The 17305-nt window shown below is 32.4% G+C and overlaps 1 protein-coding gene across 4 annotated transcripts in view; it reads left to right on the top strand.

Annotated features, from left to right (window-relative positions):
• Nucleotides 1-273: 273 nt before the first annotated feature.
• The window catches only part of Fs (Follistatin), a 70074-nt gene continuing 53042 nt past the window's right edge, over nucleotides 274-17305 (top strand). Inside the window, exons 1-3 of one of the 4 annotated variants that reach the window (XM_070107942.1) lie at nucleotides 274-653; nucleotides 6808-7242; nucleotides 8035-8214. The gene's annotated coding sequence lies outside the window, so the exon portion shown is untranslated. The remainder of the gene's footprint in view (nucleotides 654-6807; nucleotides 7243-8034; nucleotides 8215-17305) is intronic. The other 3 variants (XM_014243899.3, XM_070107941.1, XM_036362712.2) reach the window with 3 other exon arrangements.

Below are 17305 nucleotides of genomic sequence, written 5' to 3'. Positions count from 1 at the left end.
CTATATGCAGGCATGCACGCAGCCACGTCCAGCAACAGCCGAAGCAACAGTAAAAGCCAACAGCAACAAAGCAACAATAACACAACTGGCAAATAAGCAACGATGACAACAAGCAACAGCAAGTTGCTGTTGCAGCGCTCGTATCGTTGCCGGTCGCCTCCACCATCGCTTAGCCGGTCGTCGGACGACAGACGCAAGTCGTGCAAAAGTCGACGACGGTCGCGCTATCAAAGTTGGAAATTTGCCTTCTTCTTACCTAAATGCGAAATTCGGTTTTGAAAATTCAGTTGGCGTTCGACCAGCAAATGCAACGAACGGTTTACAGCGGCTAAACGGACCACAAAATACAATATGAAGAAAATACAAAACTTAAACTAAGTAGTAGAAGTGATAAAGCAAAGCACACGCTGGAGCGCTTAAAAGTACAGACTAAAACAAATTAGTGTTAATTGTGAGAAAGAAAGAAAAAAAATCAAAAGAAGTGGTAACTGTGAATGTGAATTAAAAGTGTTAAAAAATTATTTTTTATGAAAACTCTTAGCGACTTGGCGAGCTAAAGAAGCCGATTGGGCAATAACACGTCTCAATTAACACGTGTGTTGCTGCTGTTGTTGGATTTTTCCATTTTTGTTTTTTGTTTCTGTATAGAAAAGGTGTGAAAATTAGTTTGCGACTTTTTTGGTGCATTGATTGTTTATTGCATTTCATTTATTTGTTGTTGTTGTGGTTGTCTTTAAGTCTTTGAAATTTCAACTTTTTCCTTTGCCTGTCAGTCGCTGGCAAATTAATTTGTCTTTGTTACTTTTTTAGTATTTTTGTTCGCTCTCTGGTGCACTTCCGTTTCATGCGCATAAAATTGCAACAAATTGTTGCATGCAACTAATTAACAAATTTTTAATGACACAACAAATTGCGTTGATGTGCATTGCAAGTGTAATGTCTGCTTTGGCGATAAATTAGCGAAAAAGGAAATTAGTATTCACTAGCGTGTTTCCATTTGTTAGAGTAAAAATTTAATAGTTTTTTGTTCAAAAGTGCATTTCAAAATTATGCATTCAGAATTTTATTTACACGAAATTTTTACATAGAGATTTTTTTGGTTTATTAAGTTGAGGCGAGGTAGTCAATTTGTTGTTACATGAAATTCGAAATAATCAGTTTTTGGTGCTGAGCTAATTTATTTATTTATTTTCAAAAAAAAAATTGTTTCGTTCTGATTTACACAAACAAATTTTAAAATCGCTTCGATAAAATTAAAAAAAAAATTATTATATTGTGCTATATATAGACAAGCCGAAATTTTTATAGCAATATGAATAAAAATGCAAACATAATTATTTTAATAAATTTTAATAGCAGAATTAACTGTTTTTTATTGAAACATTGGCAAAAAATTTTTCAAAATTCAAAATGCAGGTTAATAAAATTAAATTTTAGTACAAATTGCTTTTGATTTTCCAAAAAAAAACTATAGATGTGCTATACTCAAAATGCTGCGAAATAAAAGTAAATATTTAAAATAAATATAAAAAAAAAATTATAATAAATGTCAATATTTAAAAAACTTTGCCAAAAAGAAAATTAAACAAAAATCACATAGAAATAAAATTTTTTCTTTTAAATATTATCAATATTAGAAAGGGTTTGTTTAGCAAAAATATACGAAATTTTTTTTCAAAGTTCCAAATTTGTTTCCAAAGTTCAAAGTAAATTTTTAGTAAAACAATTTTTTAACAAAAAATAAAAAAAACAATATCAGGAAAATTTTTAAAAATTAATATGTGGGGGAAAAAAGTTATGTTTAATTAAATCTTTTTATTAAAAGAAAATGTTGAGTTATTGAAAGCAAAACATTTTAATAAAGTTTTAAATAGTTTAAAATATATAATAGTTTACAATAAGCGTCGATAGATGGGTTAAAAAGAGAGACAAGAAAAAACATTAACTTCGTCGGCACTATTGTATAATACCCTTCACAGGTGCATTTTTTGTAGCATAAAAGGGTATACACAGACCCTTATGCTGCTTTTGATCAGTCAACTTGAAAGGCAGCTCACCAATTTCTGCGAAGCTTGTAGCGCTGCCTTGGATAATAGTCTTTTCCAAATTTCGTGAACATATCTTGTCAAAAAAGTTTTTCATATAAGGACTTGAGTTTGATCGGTCAGTTTGTATGCCAGCAATATGTTTAGTGGCCCGATATCGGTGATTCCGGCAAATGAGTAGCTCCTTGGAGAAAATAAGGTGTGCACAAAATTTCAGATCGATATTTCGAAAACTGGGGGACTAGTTTGCATATATACAGAAGAACAGACTTTATAGGGTGTTGGATGTTTCCTTTTGGGTTTGACAAACATCGCAGAAAACTTAATATATCCTGTTCAGGGTATAAAAAACTAAAAAAAAAACAAGTCCTTATTAAGCATTTCTATAAACTCAAGCTCCAAAAGGGATTTATTCATAAGACAAAATAATTTTCATCCATTAAAATTTGAGCAATATGTTCATTATGAACACATACCATATATTTATATATCAAGTTTATGTTGATCTCCGTGCACCGAAAACTGCTGCTTGAAAACGTTCCAAAAACTCCTTATATATACGGATCGCTTAGTTAAGGCATCCGCTATTCTCCACATCAATGCTGTGTGGTGTCATTTAAATCAATTTTGAGGCCTAAAGCTTAAGTGAATCATTCTTAGAAGGCTTTAATTCGATAAGAAAAATTTTAAACTCTCCAACTACTTTTTTTAATAATAGACTAGTACAAAAGCCTTTGAAAATGGTTAAAAATAAATGAAATTCATAGTAATTACATGGCAAAGTTGTTACTAATGAAAAGCTCTACAACTTTTGTGTTAACACCTTTTCACATAACATCAAAACGTATGTAATAAAATATCCAAGTTGTTCAGTTTTTTAATTTTTATGAAACAAAAATTTTTTTTTCACGAAATTTGGCTTAAACTTACTTTTTTTATTTAATTAAATATATTAAAAGGTTAAATAAATGAAGAAGTTTAAAAACTTAAAATTTAATAAAAGAATATTAAACTATTTTAGGCCATTCTATTTGTAAATTTATAGCAAACGTTCATTACAGAAAAAATTTTGGAGTGTTAAGCCATTTCTCATTATAACAAGCGACCACTTTACGAAATATCTAATATTTAAGCATTAAATTAAATTTTCTATCAACTTTTTGTTGAACATTTTAGAACTTAATTAATTTTTTTTGAACAGAATATTATTTACACAATTTGAAAAAGTTCTGAAATAATCTTTAGTTTTTAAAGATTTTTTTTGGAATAAAGCAATACTACAATCCTCAATGGACATGAGCTTTTGAACTTAATTTTAATTCAAGCAATTACATACATAATCTCGATCGCACATTTCGAAAAATAAATGAGCAAAGTTATAAGAAGATAAAGCTATAAAAAATAAATATAGCAACTGAAAATGTTTGGAAAATTTATACAAAAACTAAAAATACTTTTTCAAAATTAACGTGAAAGGTTTAAGACAACTCAGAAAGTTAGCAAAGTTCCGAAAAACAAAATATATATTAAAATGTAAAATTGTTCAAATAAATTAAAATTAATTTTTGAAAATTTGTTACATCAGAAATTATTTTAAAATGATGTTTTAAGAAAACAAATTGTAAAAATATTTTGATAAAAAAATCATATTTATTAAAATAAAATTACAATGTAAAATAAAACATGCCAAAAATAAAGTAATTTCTTTTTGATTGGATTTAATTTATGCGAAAATTTATTTTAAAGAAATATGAAATGAAAAAGTATTCCAAATATTTATTAAAATTTTTTACCTATTGTTAGATTTTTATCTATAAAAATATATTTTTTTTTATCAATTTTAGGAGTTTTAACATATTTTTAATATTACTAGATATTATATTATTATTATTATTGTCTTTGTTTTTTTTTTTTGTTGCTTTTTATATTGTAAAGTTACTATATATCCCTCAACTTTTATAAGAATAATGCCATTAATCCCGCATAGGTGCATTCATAAGTGTTTGTTTTGCTTCGAGTCCAGTTTTTCCAATTGGCTCTGCGCTTTCGCTCGCAAATTTAGTACAAGAAAATATTATTTTTAAACTCATATACATTTTCACGTGGCGCAATTTGTATTTTCTCGATTTATTTTTATTATTATTTTTTTTTGTTTTGTTTTTAACTTCTTGATTAGTTACCCTCCCACATGGCGTCTTGTGCTTAATTTGAAAACTAACAAATAAATAGAAATCCCTCGCCAAGTTGGCAAGTCGGCGAGGAAAATATTTTTTATGCAAATATTTATTAATGTGATGACTTGCAGAAAGCAATTCGCAAATGAACTGCAAAGTGTTTGAAGTCTAGAATAGACGACTCATAACTGAATCGTAGAATTTGAATTAAACTGCTATAAACTATATAAAATATTATTGTATAATTGGCATTTAGAATGCCGTAAATGGAAAAGATAAAACTTTTTACGATTTTCCGTAAAATCATAAGCAAATATTTTTAACGACGCGTTCTAAAATGTCTCATCAGGGAGTGTTCCATTTTCGCTAGTGAACTCGAACAGAGATTGCAGAGAAAATAAGAGAGCCAGTGTAACTATGAAGTCAAAGAGAACTATCATAAAAAAAAATCACTTTGGAGCAGTAACTATCCAAATAGATTTACGTAACACGATTACAAAACAACCTTCACAAATTAAAAAGTTTCTATACAAGAACTTGATTTTGCCTTTTCAGTTTATATGACAGATAAATGCGATAGTGATCCGATCTGCACAATTTGTTCGAAGATTGTACCGTTTCCTTGAATAGTGAGCCATTCCAAATTTTGTAAAGATATCTTGTTAAACAAAACAGTTTTCTACAGTCAGTTTGTATGGCAGTTATATTCTATAGTGGTTGGATATCGGCGTTTCCGATAAATGAGCAGTTTCATGGGGAGAAAAGGATCTGCAAAAACGATATCTCGAAAACTAAGGTACTAGTTCGCGTATATACAGGCGTACAGACATCTCGCCATGCTGATCTATTATATATATAGTATATATATTTTATAGGGTCTCCGATGCTTCCTTCTAGGTGTTACAAACTTCGTCGCAAACTTACCCTTTTCAGGGCATAAAAACCAAGTTGATTTGAGAGAAGTACTTCGTATATTTAGTTTGTCAGTTTTTACTGCACATTTTGCTCTTCCTTTCTTCGTACTCCCTTAAGTGCACTCAAATTCTCACGTTTTAAAAATATAGATAACAATAAAGTGTAGATTATTATTTATAGATACGTAATACCTCCAAAGGTGCTTAAATTTCGACATATTTTGACCTGATAAGGCCGATTTTTGCCAAATGATTGTACATTCATGCTCATGCGAAAAAGAGCTCAACAACTTAAGCGGTGGTCAGCAAAATATTGTTATAGATAAAAGTTCTTCGCTTCTTTTGATTTCTTTACTTTTTTTTAATTTTACTTTCTTTATATTATATTTTAAGACCGCGAACTAATGCGCTTTTTGCCTACATTGCGATTCCGCTGAATCCAATTTATATACACATACAAACAAATATATGTTGAAGCATAGCAATCCGCCGATTCACTCGGCCTTAAAATTCATTCATAAAAATTTATTGAGTTTGGTAACCATTGTAAAACAATTAAATATTGCTGAAAGATTTTTGGAGCACAGGAAGTATTGAGTATTTCCACTGTTAAGCCATAGATCGAAAGAAATTAAAATATGGTGAACTTTTTTATTGGGGTCGTGATAGCACGGTTTGCAGTTATACTAAAAATTATCTATGAGTTGAGCATGCTAGCACTAAACCATCTTTTAATCAAAAAAAATATTTTCATATCATTTCCTTAAAATTTCTGTCGAATTAACTGATAATTTCGGAATTAAGGCATTAAGGTCCTTAAATTTAGTATCTGTACACTTTTAATTCTTTACTCCGATTTCCGCGTACAAAGTTTGAGGCAAATTGGTCGAATAGTCGCTAAGATATGAGATTTCAACTATAAGCGGGTAATGCCACGCCCATTGTACAATTCTTTAATTATTTTACATGTCAACCAACTATCTTTACGATTAAATTTTACACTACTGACGTTTTCGGCTAGAAAGTTATGGCAATTTAGGTATTTTTTAATATAACCGTTGCATGGTGTGTGGGCGGGGTTATTATCCGATTTCATCAAATTTCACACTGTAGAGTAAAATCTTAGAGCAAAAGTATTTCCTTAAGTGTGGTTGATATAGCTTTAGTAGTTAGTGAGATAAATATATGAAATCTATAGGGGAACTCCTCTTCAAAAATGTTTCAGCCACATTTACCTTTGCTCACTGTGTGCTCCATTTTTGAATTGGATATGACACTTTAGATTTTTCGTTTAGCGACGTTATGTGACCGGGGTCGTCCGGTTTTGCCCATGTAAACCTATTCTGAATGACAACGCACACGTATACTAAGTTTCATCAAGAAATAATATATTCAAGGTGTTCACCGTTAGGTGAACAAAACTATTTTACTGTCTCTAATATTTTGCGAGAGTATAAAAGTAGGGATATTGCCTCCATACTTTTATTTGCACAATCTAGATTTTAAATAAAATTTTTAATTTTTCTTAAGACAAAACATTTATTCGACAACAGAAGAGAAGCCCCAAAAAGAAATATTATAAAACAATTTCAACAACAAATGCAATAGAAACCTCAAATAGTATTGTATATATGTATAATACGAATATAATTGACCAATTTTGTTTTACATTAGAACAAAATAGATTCAATGCCAAGTCGCGAAAATACTTAAAGCGGAAATCTATTTGTGCAAATCAGCTAAAACTAAATGATACTGAAATCTGCCACAATTGAGATTTCCAAAAGAAAAAAATACAAAATTAAAAAAAATAAATAAATACAAAAAATACTAAAATATAAGACCAAATAAAAGTTGGCAAGCAAATAAATTTGAAAACCATAAAATCAACACCCACAATTCGAGCGACTGCACCGAACAAATCGATGCATTGAGCACCGAAAGAAGACATTAGTCATCGACTCATCGAAAATACTTATATACCGTTGTAAAATATATCTACGCATACTATATACGTAAATAAACACGTGAATGACATAAAAACTGAAACAATTGACATTACCGGAAGAGCATATGCAGACACAAATAAATATACTACAAGTGAAAAAGGTAAGAATATTTCACATAAATATTATACGACACTATCTACTTATACAAGTATATACAAATTCGGTGTGCACCACCAAGCCTCTAAATGTATTTTTAACCTTCTTAAAAAAGTCTATCAGCTGACAGCTTAAGGTTAGGGCTAGATAATCTAACGGGAGATACGACAGCATTGGACCAAATACAGAGAATGTACACGTTTCGTTTTATTATACTACTAGAGGTTTCCCGATGTGCTTCGCTATACGAAATACAAAATTAACTAGTTTAAATACTGCCGAACAACCAGGCAATTTGTTGCTACTTTAAATCATAAACATAATTTCGAATAGTTTTCAAAAGGGCAATATTTTAAACGATTTCTACTCATTACTACAGTTCCTTTATTATGCGCGGTTTTCATTACGTCAAATTTAATGACATTAAAAGTCAAACTGATGAAATCGTTTGTGTTTTCATTTTCACAGCAATATATTCATATGACAATAATTTTCGAATCATCAAAAGAGACAAATTTATGCTCGACAATAAAGTTTCTGTGAAATTTCCCCACCATCGGGTTTGACAGTTTATTGGCCTTTCAGTAATTCAATTGGCATCATGAAACTCACACATTAGTAATAGAGTGTTTCACCTTCATATAAGAAATATTCCTTATTTATAATTTTATATTTTCATTTGTCATTTGAGCCATTGACAATAGTAAAATATCACTTTGCGGTGTCCGCATACACTCTTGCACAAATTCATCTCGATAATTTAACTCTTGCTTTTATATGTAATTTTTCTAACAAGAAACCAACGCGCAAAGATAGCGAGCAGAGAAATGGCGATTCGAAGAAATAGTGGATTCTAAAGGCACAAACAGTCACCGACGTAAAACCGTGGACCGAATCAGCTGATACGACCTATCTTATGAGAGCGCAATGTAAACAGTCACTACCGCTTCTACCGTCCGCTTCAACAGACCGTACGGTAAGATATCCGCAAAAATTGGATTTTTTCCGTAGAAACGAGTGAGCTGAGAGTGAGAGAGCAAACTCTTACAACGCAGGGTTGTCAATCTCGATAATTTGTAGTAATTAAAAAATAAACATGAACATATTTGAAATACTCCTAAAATAACTCAAAATCACAGTTAAATACATTTTTTTTATAAATAGTTAAACTATTTTTAATAGTCTTACTTTAGTTTTGAGCTTTTAAATTATTTTTAAAATTATAACTAAAAAACTAAATGCGTGAAAAATCGTATATACAAATAGAACAATGGCAACATTGGTGAAATGAAAACAAAAGATGAACAACTGATTTCTGCGTTGCAACTACGGGCCTAACTTTTGACAGATTTGGTTTAAAACGGGCGGTAAGTACGGCAGGGAGGAATGTCGGTGACTGTTTGTTCTATAAGGGTCATATTATACATGTGAATTATAAATAATCTAGTTCCTATAAATGCGGGGTGGGAGGTGAGAAATGATTTTTATCATTTTCTGTGGTTAGGTCACATAGCTAACAAATCATCGCTGAAGAAGAGTACTATTTTGTGAGCTTGAAACTTATGTCGAATTCATTAACTTTCATATGGTTTCTGGATTTAATTTCTTGAGCATTTGATTTGTTTTCTAGATTAGAATTTGAATACTCAGCTGAGCTCATTTGAGCTTTTGATTGTCCTTGATTAGTTCACAGTATTACTACCTACATAGGTATATATAATAATTATCAATCGGAGCAAAAAATTGCTGCTACTTGAACTAAAAATGCAAAAAACTGTCTAAAGATATAATAAAATCTGCTGCTAATTAAAAGCGACAAATTTTTAATTGAAATGCTAGTGGTGAAATTCGCTAAATCATGTCAGCCTACACTTACAAGCGTACATACATAGGTACAACCGCATGACCGGAAATACAGTAATTGAAATAGCATACGCGCGCAGAACTAAAACTATTTGCAAATGTCAATCAAACAACAATTCTGTCAAAAAACGCAAAAATATGCCAAACAAAGTCGCAGTGATCATATCATAGCATCATAGTAGGTGCTATGCGAAATTGTGGCGAAAATCTCTACATATGAGTACTTACACACGGATTTACTTATGAATGAAATGAAATTGATTTATTTCGGGTTTTCTTTCATAAAATGCCTTTTGGGCGGAAACATACTGTATACTTGTATAGTATATATGTATGTAAATAATATATCAATTTGACGTTTTCTGCTAGAGTATCGATCGCCAAGAAGAATTGGAGTAGACTATATTTCCTAATAGGCATAAAGATATATAGGATGTACGGATGTTCATAAATAAGGCATTTCTTATGTATATGTAAAAATAAATAATGTATTGTGTTTAGAGAGAAACCACGGTATTTAGTGCCAATTATCAATGGTAAAATACCATGGAGGTATTATGTATGATTATCTTCGACATATGTATTCGTACATATAGGAAAAATATTTTTCAAATATACTGTCTTGGAAGCCTATGAGGATAACTTTTGTGTTGAAAAGTAAACATGGCTCTCAGATATTCAGATTGGACCCCACCGGACTTTTTCTCATTTGAATATTTTATAAAACTTGTCAGCTATTCTCAGATAACTGATGCATTTTAGATAGAAGTTGATGCCGACATATTCCTTAAAAACATTCAAGTTAAAGAAAAAAATCAGAAAATGTGTTCTCCCCAGCAGAATATGCCAACTCATCCAGAACCTGTCGGAAAAAAACACTCAAACCAATTTCGTATTAGACAATTATATTATAAAATATTATCAATATATATCTGCGACTTTTTCTTAAGCAGTTTAAGACAATTCGGCTGTAAAAATGTATTTCATTTCACGCAAGCTCCTTAGTTTGGTATTGTAACGACAATATTTCAGATATATTTAAATATCTGTAGTCAGCTCATAAAACTGTTGTTCAGCGAGGTAGTTAGCTTAAAGTACTTCATTTATATATTCGTGCCTTTAAGAGACCATCTCTCTAATTGAAGATTTAGATGACTGACATGGATAGATCAACCACCAGTCTAAAGGTGTGATAGCTTAGGATGAGCTCTAAATCATTTAGATTACTTTTCATCATTCATCCATAATCGTTTTCTTAGTGGTTATAAAACACATTTTTCCTAATAACGAAATGTGCACTTATATATTATCTACTCTTAAAAATTCAGGTTATTTAGGAAAATAAGTCTTAATAAAGTATTTAGAAGATTTAGAAATAAGATCACCCTTAATAAATGTGTACTCTGGCCTGTTTGTGCAATGGTGCTTCCTGTTTACGATTTCCTCTTCAATGTAGGCACATGTGTCTACTTACAAAGTTGATCTATCTTATTTTCCATAGTCATAATTATCTTTTCAATGAAGATTTGCGAGATCAGAGACCGCGATCGATTGACAGCGATCGATGGCTGCTGTCTGATCGCTCGATCGATGCATTAGATGGCGACACATTATTTGCTGCGTTGCAAATTATTGCGAAAAATATGCGCGATTGCCCAGAAACAAACAAACAAATGCATAATTATAGACGTAGGCAAAGCATGATGCGCGTCAAAATAAATCGAATTGTGCGAGAAACGTTGGCAAAAAGAGGAAGTGAAGCAGTGCTAGTACAGGCGGTACTGAGAAGTAGGTAATATTTTGTTCTGAGGTAATTCTAGACTTGAATTTTCTGCAAGAGAAAGATCATGAGAGAAAGTATTCTTATAAAATAAATTGTCGGTTTAACATTTTACTAATGCATATAGAATATGTATTCAGCTATACTGTACTACTGTCTACTAAAAAGTGAATGCAATTTTTTAAAAGTCGATTCAGAGACAGACTTGCAGATTTCAGAATTTTAAATCAAAAATTTCCGTTCTTGGACAAATAGGTCTGGTAGATGCATTATTTCAACATCAGCCTTAATATTAGCAGATGCACGAAATTCGATTCAAATATGTATATTTTGGATTGAGGGAGTCCCAGTATTCTCTGGGATGAATGAAAGTTTAGCAAAGAGGCAGGCAAACATATTTTAATTTAATTTGATTATTCCAACAATTTTTATATTCCCTTTTGGGTTCACGAAAAAGAGTTGGATTAACAAAAGTTCAAAACACTTGGACCGCGTATAACGTCTTGGTATAAAAAGCTCGAGAAAATAATGCATACATATGTATGTATATATATGTGAGCATATACGATGGCGTTCCGATATGTACTTTGTCAAACAAACAAAATAACGACGAAAAATTCGGAAAAATGGCGATTAATTCCGCAGCATAGCGTCTTTTTAGCTCGATAAATTGGACCCAACGAAGCTCCATCTTCTTTGACTTCTTTCCAAAGGTTTGTAAATAAGCATCCTCATTCGACTCAAAAATTTTACAGTAACCCTTACCTCTTGCGATAGTAATGCTCTCGAACGGTGAGACTAACTACTTCTTGAACCGCCATCGTATGTATACATATATGTCAAAGTTGACTGAACACTGCACGTTAAAATCAAAGAGATGATCGCGCATTCTATAGACAAACTATTTGCATAAATACCATATATGTATATGTACATATGTACACATATAGAAAAATTAGACTGTCAGCCGTCGAGTATGCTGCTAAAAATTCACATTTGCATGAATCTATATATGTATGTATATACATTGTACATATTTGTATATACATTAGGGTGGGTCAAAAAAAAACTAACCTCTAAGAAAGTCTCTCCAAGTATGAGTTCCTAATTGTAACGAGAAACTCCTCCGCCTTGAAGTTTTCTATTTTTGTTTTATTATCAGATAGAAAAACTCAAATATCGCTTAAAAAAATATACCGTTTCGTAGATTTTGGTAGAAAAATTGAATGCCAACCTAATATACATATATATACATATATTATATTATTTGTGTATCTGCAAAATGTTAATTGTTGTACCGTATGTATGTATTTATGTAGCTCTATGCCAGCGCAGACACGCTCACTCCCACAAAATAATCATCTAACGAGCTTCTAGCTGCTCACTCATTGAGGAAACCGCTAAATATTTGATGACTGGGAAGTGCCCTCATATTTGCCGCAACCCATTGACTGCTGCTCGTCTAGATGACTTTGAATTTGTTTGTTATTGATTTGCGGTGCCTAAGTGTGTATGTATGTGTGTGTGTGTTGACAGTCGGGAATGTGAGCGCTTAATATCTGTCTGCGCCCCGCAGCAGCCTCTATTTACTCAGCAACCGACACCCGCCTAATGTCACACAAACCTTCATACATACTTACATACATACTTACGTGCATGTGTGGAGTGTCTGTACTTACCTTTGTTGAGGTATTATTTTGATTTGCATTTCAAGGCGGCAAATCGAATAATCATTAATCTTTTCAAGACTGCACATATCTAGATAAATATTTATATTGTAATTCATTCAAATATTATTCGCCATTTAATGCCCACAAAGTATCAGCAAATGCCACACTTGGACATACAGACATACATACATATGTATACAAATGTATGTTAGGCGGATAAGTCTGCCGGCTACAAGCATCCTATATAGTTATATCGTATATCATATATACATATAACTACAGACATACGAGTGTCTGTGTATTATATAGGATAAGCAAAAAATATGCTCGCCGAACGGGTGTGTCTTGAATGGAATATTTCACACGCTTTTTCAGATGAGTAATTCTACATTCAGTTCATCAATTGCAGGAAAATTAATTCTACCGCGTTGCGGTGAAAAGAGCTTTTAGGATGTGTCTGTGTTATACGGTAGGTTCAAGAATGAGGTAATATTTGCATAAGTGATATGTATTTTCAAATACGTGTAAACCCCAATCTGAAGGGGAAGTTGTTGAACATTTCGGAAAGGCTTGGTTTATTATGTCAGTAATACCGAATTTGCGGGACCCTGAACAGGACATTTTAAGTTTGTCCGAAATTTGTAATACCCAGAAGGAAATGTCGGAGACCATAAAAAATATATACAAAAAGGGATTAGCGTGACTAACCATTGGTCATCGTCCGTTTGACTGTACTTGTATAAGTATATTCGAACTTTTCCTAAGTTTATGAGATAGCAAACCACTATAGCACACAAACAGAACAATCCAAATCAAGTACTTGTATAGAAAACTTTTTTATTTGTCGTGATCTCTTCACTAAATTTGGAACAGATTATTGGTATAAGACAGCGGTGCAATATCCTTGAATAGATTGGACCACCATAGAATATATCTGACATAGAAACTGACCGATCAAAATTAAGCTCTTGTATGGGAACTTTGATATTAGAGTAGTATTGTATATAGAAAGTATTATAGTTTCGGCAAGGAAAAGCAATGATCCAAGCATAATGCTACAAGTGGGAGAAGATGCTAGGCCAGGCATTTAGTATAGCTTAAAGCGAAGATTTTGCAGTTATAATTCATATGTATGTGTTTATGTAGGGTTTTCTGGTACGATCACGAACAAATAGTGTGATAATAAAATAGTGAAGACAAGAATTGACTTCAAAGAAATTTAGCTGAATAACTGTGATATCCACTTGGCGATCTTCGCTTCCAAGAAAGTTGAAATAGCTGCTATAAAAATTTGGAATTTCGTTTCACGAAATCATCAACTATACTCAACTACTACATACATATGTACATAAAAAGAAATTTACATCTTTTATATATATATGTATATATTTCTATGGATTATTGCGGTCTACGCAGTCACAAAGTAGTGAAATTATTTTGAAACTCATTGCTGCCGGCTAGAATATATGTATGTGTCTGTTTGTACATACGAATATGTACATATGTGTTGTTGTCAAACAGCAGCAGCTTAAAAGTAGGAATGCGGGCACCAATTCACAGAAAAACCGCAAAAGCAAGCAAATAAGCAGCAAAAAATATGAGACATACGAAAATTAAGTCAAATAAATACAAAAAGACGTTCTCGAAGGGATTGCGCAATCGCAACATTGTACGAGTAGTAACAATATCAGCCGGCAATCAAGCCAGTCAGCGAATAATCAGCGCGTAGTCGACACCATCGCGAAGGCAAAACACACGAAGGCAAGGCGAGACAAAGTTGTGATTGGAGACAGGCTGACCTAACTCGGGTTCGCTTGGATGCTGACAGCTACATGGCTGCCGGCATGACAGACGAGCCAAAGTGTGCTCCTTTAGATATAAATGCTTTTTCTTCTAGTTCTTAAATTCAGTTGTTAAATACATATATGGTTGTTTTTAGTGTTGTTATACAGATTTTGATTTTAATTTAGTTTATTTTTATCGGATAAATGTACTAGGCATTTGGATCGCCGGTTTGTTTACCAACAACTACTTGGTATCTACACACTCTCATACAAGATATTTGCATATAAATAATACACAAGTACATACACACATACAAGCGTATATATGGGTTTATTTTGATTTTGATGTGTTTATAGGTGAGTTATTTGAAGGAAGGTTGCTGACTTCCAACTTATGCAATCCGAGCTTTTTTGCATTATCTCTTGGCTGATCTTTTGTTTTCGTCTTTGCAAGCGACCTTATGTTGCCATTTCGTAAACAAATCGGGTGTTATGTGCATACGTATATATTTATATACTTGTACTTATATGTTATGCATATATACATATATAATATGGTTGCTACTCGCGAATGTCCAGCCATTGCGTAATTTATTAAAATCTTAAGTAAGGTTAGTTTTTGGGGAATTTGACACTCTCCGACATTTGTTTGTTTGTGTTATGCATTTTTGGAATTTTTATTGTAAGCATTAAATTACGTCTTAAAGCACGATGCAAAACATATTGAATGAAATAGCATAGATCTTTGAGTTCTAAAGTGTCAAAATTTTACAACAAGTACACTATTTGTACATTAGGGAAACCGGACACAATGATAAAATGAAAAATACAACAGCAGCAATACTGCTGCTTATTCGATAGGCCATGATGAAATGTTGACTGTGGCTCACCGAATCTACTTTGTCTCAAAAATGTGTATATAAGCGGTACAAGCACTTTACAGAAGGCCGAGAAGATGTTGATGACGATGAGCATCCTGAAGGTACGACCACGTCAACAAGCGAAGAAAACATCGAAACAGTGAAAATAATTGTTCTTGAAAATCGACGAATCATCATGCCACTAAATTTCCTCCTTTGTTCCGAAATTGCTAAATTTTGATTAAAAGGTCGCACAGTAAATAAGGAATACTACAAGGAAGTTATGCAACGTTTACGTTAAGCAATACGGTTCAAACGATCGGAATTGTGGAAAAACAAATCGTGGATTCTGCATCACGATAATGCACCAGCTCACACATCAATTTCTTTTGAACATACCTTATATAATATATTAGACGATTAGTTGTCGAAGTAAACAGATGTGTATGACATTTGTGTTCAGGATAAATATTACTAATATTTTTTTATACCCTCGCAACATGTTGCTACATAGTAAAGAGTGTAAAAATTGATTTATCGCCATGAAACATACACGTGTTCGTTGGCACTCTAGGGGGTTAGTATTGCAGTTAGGTGGGAAAAGTCCATTGCCACGCCCACAAATTCCGCTAAGCAAAAACATATAAAGGGCTATAACTAAGTCCCAAATGAAGATAAAAAAATCGTTATTTAGTACAAGGTAATGTGGTGGGATATATTGCTTTAAAAAATTTTTAAAAGTGGGCGTGACCCTGCCACTATAGCTTTTTCAACCAAACTTGCTGAACGGCAGTCATTCGGCTATTTCTTTATGTACTGTGAAACAGACCATCAATCACGCTCCCCCCCCCCACCCCATATAACGGGGCAGTTCAAAATTACTAAAAGTATGATAAAATAATAAACAAACGAATTGATCGTACGGAGAATGGATATCCTCTATAGGAGGTGGCGAAATTGGTCAATAAGCGTGGCACTTCCCGACTTTGGGTGAAACCCGCTACCTCAGTAACTACTTTACGATTTTAACCAAATTTAGAACATGATATTATTTTCTTATGTTATATTGTTAAAATGGGCGAAATCGGACTAAAACACGCCTGCTTACCATATATCACTTTACATTATTTAATCGAAAGCCAATGACGATATCGAAATCAAAATTTGCATACCAAATGTATTTAACGTATGCAGATCGCACATTCAAAAATACTCGAAGTCGGACCACAACTTTTTAAGTTTCTATTTATGGGCCTATAACTAACATTTCACCGAAAATATCGGTTAATGTGTGAGTTACCTTAATGATAGTCAGAGAGCATCGTTTTCTGGAAATAATATATCGTAATGCCCAACATGGATAACATCGGCTCAATACTTCCCCTAGCCTCCATATATCTAATAGAAAGATTTTCTGACTTTACACCGTATATACCGGTCAATATGTGAATTGTCTTAAAGAAATTAAGGAAGCGTCCGTCCTAATAACAGTGTGTATTTGTGCCTTACATGTAATTGGCGAAAAAAAATCGAATTGAAAACTTTAAGTTGAATGTATAGTGTATATATCGGTCAAAAAGTAAGATTCCTTAGAAAAATTAAGCGAAAGTATAACATTAGATATATTACAGTTATATGCTATAGTAATGCTATCTGAACAATTTGTTCGTAAATAAATAATCCTTGCCGAATTTCGTGAAGATACCTTGTCATATACAAATGGTTTCTATACAAGGATCAGTTTGTATAGCAGCTGTATACTATAGTGGTTTCAACAAATTAGCAACTTATTGGGAGAAAAGATTGTGTGCAAAATTTCATCGATACCTCAAAACTGAGGGACTAGTTCGCGTATATACAGACGGCCAGACGGACATGGCAAAATCAGCTCAACTCCTCCCGGTGATCACTTATATAAGTTGATACTTTATAGAGTCTCCGATGTTTCCTTCTGGGTGTTACAAACTTCGTGGCAAACTTAATATACCCTGTTCAGTGTATAAAATAGGATATTTAGGAGTATATACCGACTGAACCGCCATTAAATAGGTATTTATGAAATGAAATATATTATACACCCGTCGATTAAGGATACTGTTTTATTAATAAA

This window comes from Bactrocera oleae, chromosome 4 (genome assembly GCF_042242935.1).
Source record: "Bactrocera oleae isolate idBacOlea1 chromosome 4, idBacOlea1, whole genome shotgun sequence".
NCBI classification, from domain to species: domain Eukaryota; kingdom Metazoa; phylum Arthropoda; class Insecta; order Diptera; family Tephritidae; genus Bactrocera; species Bactrocera oleae.
This window is presented reverse-complemented; position numbering and strand designations above follow the sequence as displayed.